The sequence below is a fragment of the Bos taurus genome, chromosome 16, assembly GCF_002263795.3.
Source record: "Bos taurus isolate L1 Dominette 01449 registration number 42190680 breed Hereford chromosome 16, ARS-UCD2.0, whole genome shotgun sequence".
NCBI classification, from domain to species: domain Eukaryota; kingdom Metazoa; phylum Chordata; class Mammalia; order Artiodactyla; family Bovidae; genus Bos; species Bos taurus.
The window spans coordinates 68751077-68763406 of NC_037343.1; the positions used below are offsets into that span (position 1 = coordinate 68751077).

A 12330-nucleotide genomic window follows, 5' to 3' on the forward strand; every position below is an offset into this window, starting at 1 on the left:
GGCATGACAGATGTAAGCCACTCTTTTACTAAACTTGAAAGATTAGGCTGCTAGAAGGGTTCAGTTCAGTTCAGTCGCTCAGTCGTGTCCGACTCTTTGCGACCCCATGAATCGCAGCACACCAGGCCTCCCTGTCCATCACCAACTCCCGGAGTCCATTCAAACTCATGTCCATCGAGTCAGTGACGCCATCCAGCCATCTCATCCTCTGTCGTCCCCTTCTCCTCCTGCCCCCAATCCCTCCCAGCATCAGGGTCTTATCCAACGAGTCAACTCTTCGCATGAGGTGGCCAAAGTACTGAAGTTTTAGCTTTAGCATCAGTCCTTCCAATGAACACCCAGGACTAATCTCCTTCAGAATGGACTGGTTGGATTTCCTTGCAGTCCAAAGGACTCTCAAGAGTATTCTCCAGCACCACAGTTTAAAAGCATCAATTCTTCAGCACTCTGCTTTCTTCATAGTCCCTCTCTCACATCCGTAAACGACTACTGGAAAAACCATAGCCTTGACTAGATGGACCTTTGTTGGCAAAGCAATGTCTCTGCTTTTGAATATGCTATCTAGGTTGGTCATAACTTTCCTTCCAAGGAGTAAGCGTCTTTTAATTTCATGGCTGCAGTCACATCTGCAGTGATTTTGGAGCCCAAAAAAATAGTCGGACACTGTTTCCACTGTTTCTCCATCTATTTCCCATGAAGTGATTGGACCAGATGCCATGATCTTCGTTTTCTGAATGTTGAGGCTTAAGCCAACTTTTTCACTCTCCTCTTTCACTTTCATCAAAAGGCTTTTTAGTTCCTCTTCACTTTCTGCCATAAGGGTGGTGTTATCTGCATATCTGAGGTTATTGATATTTCTCTCAGCAATCCTGATTCCAGCTTGTGCTTCTTCCAGCCTAGCGTTTCTCATGATGTACTCTGCATGTAAGTTAAATAAGCAGGGTGACAGAAGGGTAGCTGCTGCAAAAGCACCAGGGTCTCATAGCCCTCCTGGCTTTCTGCTTCCCTCCTCTGTCATCACCCAGAGGTGCCTGACCTTTAACATCTTAGGTCTCCATTTGCTTTCTGCCCACAGCCTCTTACCCTTCCAGGTTTTTCTCTTCCTTACTGTGTTTACAAGTGCACACTCGCCCTCTCCCAGCACCAAAGCCCTTGCCCCAGAAGGGAGCGGTCCTGTAGCAAGTGAGACTTGAAGCAGCCATTCTGCAAGGGTCTGAGTGCAGGCTTTGGCAGCGAAGGCCTCATGTAGAGTTCTGCACCCCCTCTGATGTGTTGCCTCCATGCAAGCACTCCATCTCAGCAACCCTCACCCTATTTAGATGCATTCCGGGTCCAAGTCCAGCTCATATCCTTCATAACTGACCACTCCCCTCAGCTGCTGCAGACCCTGGCAGAGGATGAAGCTGGGCCATGCAGCAAGCAGGGCTGCAGCGGGCACCTGGCTCAGGCTGGGGCACATGCCAGAGTGGTTGTGGGAAACTGGCCAGAGTTCACTGCATTTTCAATCTGCTTTCTCCACTTTGTTTCAATATGGTCTATAAAGGAAAAGAATCTTTAAAAAGAGGTGGATATATGTATACATACAACTGATTCACTTTTCTGTATTCCTGAAATTAACCCAACATCGTAAATCAACTACATTCCAATGAAATGTTTTAAAAACTAGTAAACAAGTGGGTGCATACTTTTTACAAGCAGGGTCTAGATTTCTCACAGCCCTCCAGTTAGTTCCACTGGTTTTCTAACTAGCTGAGGGGACTCATCTTCCCAGTGATGGAACCCAGGGCTGGCATGCCAAATATGTGTGACTTGAACCACTCACTCCCAGGGCAGATCTCCACCTGTGTCATCTACCTTCTCTTTTGTCCCCTCCCAGGGGCACAGGTTTCAACCTGATCGCTTCTTTCCTCTTCCCCTCCCACCCAATTCCATGTGGATCTTTCTTAGCCTTGGTTGTACAAGAGCCTTTCTGCTAGTCTCCAGTTATTATCCCAAAAGATTTGCTTCACATGTAGATTTACATTCAATGTGCTTGTGGCTGGAGGTTGAGTTCCATGTCCTCCTACTTGGCCATCTTGATCTGAATCCTTTTCACTGGTCATTTAAATCATCATTAGATAGTGAACAGTAAAAAAAGAAAAGTATGCAAAGGTAAGGACAAATTTTATTTTATTAGCTACTCTAGGAGATAACACTAGCTAAACTTAATTGTTTTATATCAAACCACCTCCAAAACTTTTGGGTTTAATATAAAACACAGTCAGATGCATCGAAATCAAGTTCAAATTCAGACTTACCCTGGAGGCACCAATATGTCATTTATGGATTTTAATCAAAGAAATGGGAATGGACTTGACTGACCTGTGACAACAGTTCACAGAGTCAGCAAGCTTATTCTGTGAAGGACCACACGGGAAATATTTTAGGCTTTGCGGATCATAAGTTCTCTGCACAACTATTCAACTCTGCCATCATGGAATGAAAGCAGCTGTGAACAATACGGAAGTGACTGAGCGTGAATGTGCTCCCAAAAACCTATTCATAAAAACAGGTAGAGGGCCGGACTTGGTCCTTGGGCCATATAGTTTGCTAACCCCTGATACAGACGTAAAAAAACCAACAGGGGGAAAAATTAAGGATAAACTTCTAAATTCGCTTGCTGCAACTTAGTTAACTTTGAAGACAGAAGGCTTTTTAAAATTTTTTACTGATATGAAAAGACTAGCATCAAAAAGGTTGGGACTGTGTTTGTAATTCTTCTCTATTTCTTATGCTGATAGATTTCAAACTGGGGAAATCCTGCATTCTATATCTTAGCCTCAGGATCTCCTGTTACCTGAATTAACACCTCTATTCCCTGCTGCCACAATGGCTGCTCTTGTTACTGCGTCAGACCCCTTCTTTCCTGACTGGTTTGTATTCACCTACATTTCAAATATACAGCTTTGAGGGAGAAGGGATAACAATGCCTGGCACTCATGGTAGTCCAAACACCCACTACACAAGAGACACATCAGTCTGCTCCATTAAAGAGCCCAGGACTACAAAGCCACTGTGTATCACGGGTATTACCACTCTGCCACAGACACTATTCACATATCTGACTTTGAGAGCCCTTGGCTGCTTAGCCAGGTATTTTATCCTATCTCTTTAATTAAAAAAAGCATCAACAATAGTCTTAAAATTTTTCCCATGCTCACTCATAACACTAATTTATAGCAAAAAAATTTTGAAATAACTTCTTTTTCTCTCTTACTCTCTAGTTTCATTTCCAAATTACCAAGGAGACCTTTGAGTGTTAGAGTGATAGTCAGATCTGGGGAAAACTGGCAAAGTTAGTTGTAGAGACGGCCTCTTAAAACTCTCTAGGCTCTCCTAATTCTTTTAGAAAGAATCAAAATGACTATACAGATGCGAATAATAGTAGCAATAATAGTTAACATTTATTGAAGGCTTCCTCAGAACTTTTCTTAAAATTCTGTATTTAATTCTCACGAGCCTATCAGGGGTTACTATTAAAGTCTCTGTTTTATATGGAAGGAAAACGAGGAGTTGGAGAGCCAGGCTTCGGTCCTCGGGTCACCAACTCCGAAACACACTGTGCGTTCTTGACAGCGTCCCCTCACTTTCCGATACCTCACGCTCTCCTCGCCTGTCATGGCTCACCTACTGGGGAGCCTTTGTTGTTGATGGGGTAATCAGACAATAATCGCAGAAGTGAAACTTGGTTCCTTTATCAGACTTTCCAGAGCCAGGCACGTTGGCGCAGTCAACCAGATGTGGCAGGTTAAAGTAGAAGTAAAAAGATATTGAAAAGAAAACCATTATTTTCAAAGATGAGAAAAACAAGTGTTCATGGCCCCACAGACTGAAACCAGCAGAGCTGGTGCCTGAATCCAGGCTTTCTAATGCCAGGTCCTTTCCAGGGACTGCTGCTCCTAACACGGACTTCCTCAGGAGTTCTCTTTCTCCAGGTTATTTAATGCCCTCCCATGATCAAAATAAATGATTTCAGAGAGCCCTTGAGAGTGAGTCTAAAGATAGGCCTGTGACATATCCCTGGAGTAGGTATTTTGGATGATGGAAACCTTCTGCTCTACAGACCACAGAGTCTCTTAAATGAAGAGCTGACTCTAGTTTGGGAACTAAATTTAATATACTATCTAAATAATCTAAAAGAAAGATCTGGAAGTATTTTTATATACTGACTTTATCTATTAAATATATATTTATTTATGTCAAGTCTGCCTAAGATTTCTTTCTGGAACTCTTAGAAAATTATGCCACGACTCTAAGAGAAATAGACAAATCAAAACCATCTAAATTATATATATAGTTATTATCATATTAGGTGGGGCTGTGATATTTATGTAGCAAGCCTGTTGGGATTATCTCACAGAAAGGATAGACCTGCCACCCCAAATCTGGTTTGCATGTTGAGACTGATCATGCCACACATGAGAGGGTATGAAAAGGCTTATCACTCCCACTGTTCCGGGAGACCAGTGTATCCTCCTGACAAGTCCTAAGAAAGCACAGAGGGGCAACTGGCATAGGATTATATGATGCTTAGGAGGAGCAGGACCGGATGAGGGCTTCCTCTCAGAAATGGGCCTGGCATTGTTTGAACTCCCTGCCAGCACTAACTGAGGGAGCACCCAACTTTATTATTAGAAAGTTTACTGCTCAGATGTGGGACAAGGGAAGAAGGAAGAGTTGTGGGGTGTGAATACTGTCCATGGTCAAACATTAAAAGTGGAGTCAGACTCCTTAATAGAAAGCCCCCTCTAGATCCTGCTTGTTTCCTTTATATGACAGTTAGAATTTGCCACTATGCACTGCTTCATTGCTTGTTATATCTCTCTCCTGTCAACTGTGAACTCCAAGGACCATTACTTTCTCAGTTTCCTTCATTAGTAGATACCCAGAGCTTATCATAACATCTGGCACAAAAGAGATGATCAAATATAGTCACTGGAAGCCAACAGGTACATGAATGATGCTCAACATCACTAATCATCAGGAAATGCAAATTAAAACCACAATGACATATCAATTCACAACGGTTAAGATGGCTACTGTTACAAAAACAAGAGACAAGTACTGAGCAAGGCTATGGAGAAAGGGGAACCTCTGTGCACTGTTGCTGGGCATGTAAATTGGTGCAGCCACTATGGAAAACAATATGGAGGTGTCTCAAAAAATTAAAAACAGAACTACCGTATGATCCAACAAATCCACTTCTGGGTATATAGCCAAAGGAAATGAAAACAGGATATCAAAGAGACATATACACCCCTATGTTCATTGCAGCACCATCCACAACAGCCAAGATATAGAAATGACCTAAAAGTACATCAACGGATGAAGGGGTAAAGAAGATGTACATATACACAATGGAATATTATTCAATCATGAAAAAGAAAGGAATCCTGACATTTATAACAAGATGGATGTATTTTTAGCGTAAACTGCTAAGTGAAATAAACCAGACAAAGACAAGAACTACATGATGTCAATTATGTGTGGAATCTTCAAAAAAAAAAAGAAAAAGGTCAAACTCAAAAGAATAGAAAAGTAGGTACCATGGCCTGGGAGGTAAGGGAGATAAGAAGAAGCTGGAAAGGGTACAAACTTATAGCTATAAGATGAATAGGGTCTGAGGATCAAATATAAAACATGGTGATTGTAATAACACTTACACAAGTGTTATTAACAACACTTATACAAGATATTTGTATAACTGAAATTTACTAAGGAGTAAAACTTAAATGCTCTCACGGAAAATAAAAAGTTAAATATGTGACGTAATGAATGTGTTAATTGACTAGAAGGAATCCTCTCACAATGTACACATACATCAAATCACCACAAAGTAAACTTTAAATATCTTATAATTTTATGTCTCCACTACACCTCATGTCTGAAATAAAAAGCAAAAAATTAAAAATATTTTTAAGCAATAATAAAACAAAGATGCATCTGTAGGCTTCATTTAGCTATTCTATGTGTATCTATTAACAACATCCTTAATAACTCACCATTTACTTCATGCATCACTCCCCTGTACTTAGTGCAGGAGTGGTGCAGCGTATACTGAATAAATCCTGGAGACTGGTGAGACTTTGTTATAACTGCTGCTTAAATTGGTAAAACATTCTTTTCATTATGAATTTGATGGTGAAGTATACAGAATGGTTTCAATTATAATCCATGTTCACATGTTCATAACTTGATGAAAAAAAATGTCTTTGAGGCTGAAACTTTCCATTTCATGTTCAAGCTCCACCCAAATATAGTTATTTTTTTCCTCTCTGGAAAATTTGAGAAAATGTATGATCATTTATGAATGTGGAAAAAATGCAATCTTTCAAATGTTTAATTATATAAAAGGATCAACAATGAGAAAATCTTTAATATAAACCTACCATGCACATTTGTAAAAACCAAAATATAAATATAGCAGGCTTCAGAAAAGAGGTCATTTTTTTATCCATTTAGAGAAAAACCTTAATTTTGAATGACTGCTGACTTGAAGCTTAGAAAAAGCTGTATTATGCAAGCACAATAGAAACTTTCATGTTAAGTGTGATCATTTAATATGCCTTTATTATATACTTACTTTATTAATTTTTGCTAAATGATAAACCATGGGCCAAGGACTAGAACTGAGGGTAGAAACTGTTTTCCGGTTTTCAAAACTCTGTATATAGTGTGTACTCAGAAATATTTACTTATCAAGCAAAATATATACAATATGGCAAGTAAATTTTTTAGTGCTTAAAGTTAATTTAACTTTCAGAAGTGATTTTTTACCAAATCGTCATAACAATCTACTTTGAAAATTTTTGAAAATTCCATTGTTTTTAATTCAGAATATTGCCTAGTTAATGCTTAGTTTGGGTGAAAGTCATCAGTCAGAGCTCCATAATCATTATTCAAAAGTTTAATTTCTTTGATAGCTTGGACCCAAGTACACACCCTACCCAAAGACAAAACGACCTGGAGACCGATTTAAAATAATAGAATGCTTTTCACATCTTTTTTATATTCAATACAAATATAGTATTACAATGGTGCTCAGTCATGCAGTTGTTTCTGACTCTTTGCAACCCAGCAAACCACAGCTTGCCAGGCTCCTCTGTCCACGGGATTCTTCAGGCAAGAATACTGGAATGGGTTGCCATTTCCTTCTCCAGGGGATCTTCCTGACCCAAAGATCAAACCAGCATCTCTTAGCGCTCCTGCTTTGGCTGGCAGATTCTTTACCGCTAGTGCCACCTGAGAAACCCCAACAGTATTATAATCACTTCAGTCGCTCAGTCATGTCCAACTCTTTGCGACCCCATGAACCACAGCACGCCAGGCCTCCCTGTCCATCACCAACTCCCGGAGTCCACCCAAACCCATGTCCATTGTGTCAGTGATGCCATCCAACCATCTCATCCTCTGTCGTCCCTTTCTCCTCCTGCCCTCAATCTTCCCAGCATCAGGGTGTTTTCAAATGAGTCAGCTCTTCATATCAGGTGGCCAAAGTATTGGCGTTTCAGCTACAACATCAGTCCTTCCAATGAACACGCAGGACTGATCTCCTTTAGGATGGACTGGTTACTGCTTTTTAACATCTTACAGTGGAACAGGCATTATGCCTAGCACTTTGCACAAATCATCTTCACAACAATTCATGAAGTATGTATCATTTCCATTTTACAAATGGGGAAAAGGAGGTTTACATTGTTACACACCTATTAAGAATCACAGATAAAACTGATCTGCCTCCAGAGTACTATGGCCCTCTTATCCACAGTATACAGCTCTAGAGTCTTTGATATGAAATGCTAAAACCCCAATGGTACTAAACAATGGACATTTAGGTTTCTCCCATGTCTTAGCTATTGTAAATACTGATGTGGTGAAGATCTTTCCAAGTTTGATTTAGCAACTTCTGAAATAATTAAAAGACACCTACTCCTTGGAAGGAAAGTTATGACCAACCTAGATAGCATATTCAAAAGCAGACATATTACTTTGCCAACAAAGGTCCATCTTACTTTGCCAACAAAGGTCTGTCTAGTCAAGGCTATGGTTTTTCCAGTAGTCATGTATGGGTGCAAGAGTTGGACTGTGAAGAAGGCTGAGCACTGAAGAATTGATGCTTTTGAACTGTGGTGTTGGAGAAGACTCTTGAGAGTCCCTTGGACTGCAAGGAGATCCAACCAGTCCATTCTAGAGGAGATCAGTCCTGGGTGTTCATTGGAAGGACTGATGCTAAAGCTGAAACTCAAGTACTTTGGCCACCTCATGCGAAAAGCTGACTCATTGGAAAAGAGCCTGATGCTGGGAGGGATTGGGGGCAGAAGGAGAAGGGGACAACAGAGGATGAGATGGCTGGATGGCATCACCAACTAGATGGACATGACTTTGAGTGAACTTTGGGAGTCGGTGATGGACAGGGAGGCCTGGCGTGCTGCAATTCATGGGATTGCAAAGAGCTGGACACGACTGAGCGACTGAACTGAATTGAACTGAAATAATTTTAAAAGATTAATATTTGTGTATACAGGTCCATAATCTCTCCTCTGAAGTCTTTGCAGTCAAGTGTGTTTCAAATTCTGTGTGTTTCTGATTTTAGGGAAGTATTACTTGGTATACACTATATACCACATAATGTCCCCAATGGCATCTGAAAATCCAACTTGCAGTCAAATGCATTCTTATATCTGCAAGAAACACTAATAAAGATTCTAAGGTGCATCAGTTTAGGTCAGATTGGTTATTGGATTTTAAAGAAGTGATGCATATATAAATGGAATACTAATTAGCCATGAAAAATGATACAGATGAACTTATATGCAAAACAGAGGCACAGACATAGAGAACATATACATTGATACCAAGGGGAAATGAGGGATGAATTGGGAGATTGAGACAGATATGCTGCTAAGTTGCTTCAGTCATGTCCAACTCTGTGCGACCCCATAGACGGCAGCCCACCAGGCTCCCCCGTCCCTGGGATTCTCCAGGCAAGAACACTGGAGTGGGTTGCCATTTCCTTCTCCAATGCATGAAAGTGGAAAGTGAAAGTGAAGTCGCTCAGTCGTGTCCGACTCTTAGCGACCCCATGAACTGCAGCCTACCAGGCTCTTCCGTCCATGGGATTTTCCAGGCAAGAGTACTGGAGTGGGGTGCCACTGCCTTCTCCATGAGACAGATATACTATTATGTATATTCATAAAATAGACAACTAATAAGAACCTACTGTATAGCACAGGGAACTCTATGCAATGCTCTCTGGTGACCTAAATGGGAAGGAAATCCAAAAAAGAGGAGACAGATGTAAACACACAGCTGATTCACTTTGCCGTACAGCAAAAACTAACATGACATTGTAAACAACTATACTCCAATAAAAATTTAAACATGAAATAATGCCATTTGCAGCACCATGGATGAACCTAGAGATTATTGTACTAGTGATAGTGAAGTAAGTCAGAGAAACATATCATATGATAACATTTATATGTGAAATCTTTAAAAAATGATACAAATGACCTTATTATTTATAAAACAAGAATATACTCACAGACTTCAAAAACAAACTTCTGGTTACCAAAGGGGAAAGGTGAGGGGAGGAATAAATTAGGAGACAGCGCGCAGAGCACGGGCGGCTGCGACGGCGCGCAGAGCGCGGCCGAGAGGAGCTACCCCACGTCTGTGATCAGGGGCAGAAGCCAGGAGGACCCCATGCCTGAGGGGCGGTGGCCGAGAGGAGCTACCCCGCATCCGAGGTCAGGGGTGGCGGCCAGGAGGAACAACCCCATATCCAAGGAGTGGTGGCTACGCAGGCACCGGAGGGCATAGAGGAGCTCTTCCACATTCAAGGTCGGGAGGGGTGGTGGTGAGGAGATACCCCTCGTCCAAGGTAAGGAGAGGCAGCTGTGCTTTGCTGGAGCAGCCGTGAAGAGATACCCCACGTCCAAGGTAAGAGAAACCCAAGTTAAGACGGTAGGTGTTGCAGGAGGGCATCAGAGGGCAGACACACTGAAACCATAATCACAGAAAACTAGTCAATCTAATCACATGGACCACAGCCTTGTCTAACTCAATGAAACTAAGCCATGCCCTGTGGGGCCACCCAAGACGGGCAGGCATGGTGGAGAGGTCTGATACAATGTGGTCCATTGGAGAAGGGAATGGCAAACCACTTCGGTATTCTTGCCTTGAGAACCCCATGAACAGTATGAAAAGGCAAAATGATAGGATACTGAAAGAGGAACTCCCCAGGTCTGTAGTTGCCCAATATGCTACTGGAGATCAGTGGAGAAATAACTCCAGAAAGAATGAAGGGATGGAGCCAGAGCAAAAACAATACCCAGTTGTGGACATGACTGGTGATAGAAGCAAGGTCCGATGCTGTAAAGAGCAATACTGCATAGGAACCTGGAATGTCAGGTCCATGAATCAAGGCAAATTGGAAGTGGTCAAACAGGAGATGGCAAGAGTGAACGTCGACATTCTAGGAATCAGCGAACTCAAATGGACTGGAATGGGTGAATTTAACTCAGATGACCATTATATCTACTACTGCGGGCAGGAATCCCTTAGAAGAAATGGAGTAGCCATCATGGTCAACAAGAGTCTGAAATGCAGCACTTGGATGCAATCTCAGAAACGAAAGAATGATCTCTGTTCGTTTCCAAGGCAAACCATTCAATATTACAGTAATCCAAGTCTACCCCAACCAGTAACGCTGAAGAAGCTGAAGTTGAATAGTTCTATGAAGACCTACAAGGCCTTTTAGAACTAACACCCAAAAAAGATGTCCTTTTCATTATAGGGGACTGGAATGCAAAAGTAGGAAATCAAGAAACACCTGGAGTATAAGGCAAATTTGGCCTTAGAATAAGGAATGAACCAGGGCAAAGGCTAATAGAGTTTTGCCAAGAAAATGCACTGGTCATAGCAAACACCCTCTTCCAACAACACAAGAGAAGACTCTACACATGGACATCACCAGATGGGCAACACCAAAATCAGATTGATTACATTCTTTGCAGCCAAAGATGGAGAAGCTCTATACAGTCAACAAAAACAAGAACAGGAGCTGACTGTGGCTCAGACCATGAACTCCTTATTGCCAAATTCAGACTTAAATTGAAGAAAGTAGGGAAAACCACTAGACCATTCAGGTATGACCTAAGTCAAATCCCTTATGATTATACAGTGGAAGTGAGAAATAGATTTAAGGGACTAGATCTGATAGAGTGCCTGATGAACTATGGACGGAGGTTCGTGACATTGTACAGGAGACAGGGATCAAGACCATCCCCATAGAAAAGAAATGCAATATATACATTACTACATACAAAATAGGGGCTTTGTAGGTGGCTCAGTGGTAAAGAATCCGGCTGCCAAGACAGGAGATGCATGTTCCATCCCTGGGTCAGGAAGATATCCCTGGAGGAGGAAAGAGCAACCCACTCCAGTATTCTTGCCTGGAGATCCCATGGACAGAGGAGGCTGGCAGGCTACAGTCCCTGGGGCCACAAAGAGTCAGACACGACTGAGTGACTGAGCATGCATGTATGCATATATAAAATAAATAATCAATAAGGACCTACTGCACAGGGATCTCCACTCAATATTATAAAATAATCTTATGAGAAAAAAATCTGAAAAAGAATCGTGTGTGTTGTACGCTCAGTTGTGTCTGATGCTTTGCAGCCCTGGGGACTGTAGCCTGAAAGCCTCTTCTACCCATGACATTTTCAGGCAAGAATACTGGAGCAAGTTGCCATTTCGTACTCCAGGGGATCTTCCCAATCCAGGGATCAAACTCTCTTTGCACCTCCTGCATGGGAAGGTGAATTCTTTACCACTAGCACCACCTGGGAACCCTGAAAAAGAATGGATATATGTATATTTAATAACTGAATCACTTTATGTTTAATAACAGTATATTTAATAACTGAAACTAATAACAGTATTGTAAATCAACTATACCCCAATATAAAATAAAAATTAAAAAAAAAAAGTTGGGAAGACAAATATGTATAAAGAAAATAAGAAAGACTGGGCAAAATTTATAGTGACCTAAGTAATATAGCTAGGAATATACCTTTTAAAGTGGAAAGAACTTTTATCAAATGTTAGGTTTTCAATTATCTGTATTATAGGAAGCTAGAATTGTGAATGTGCAAAAAAAAAAAAAAGATTTCTTTTAAAAATGTGCTTGTTATTTGAGCTGTAATTAAACGGAGAAAATCTTTGCAAATATATTTTCCTCCTACTTGTGAACTTTTAAAAAGTGAAAATTTGTCTTTTCACAAA

At 41.2% G+C, this 12330-nt stretch overlaps 1 long non-coding RNA gene across 2 annotated transcripts in view; it reads right to left on the minus strand.

The window, feature by feature from the left end:
* The window catches only part of LOC132342496 (uncharacterized), a 199700-nt gene that overhangs the window by 86815 nt on the left and 100555 nt on the right, over positions 1 to 12330 (minus strand). The gene's annotated exons all lie outside the window — the stretch shown is intronic.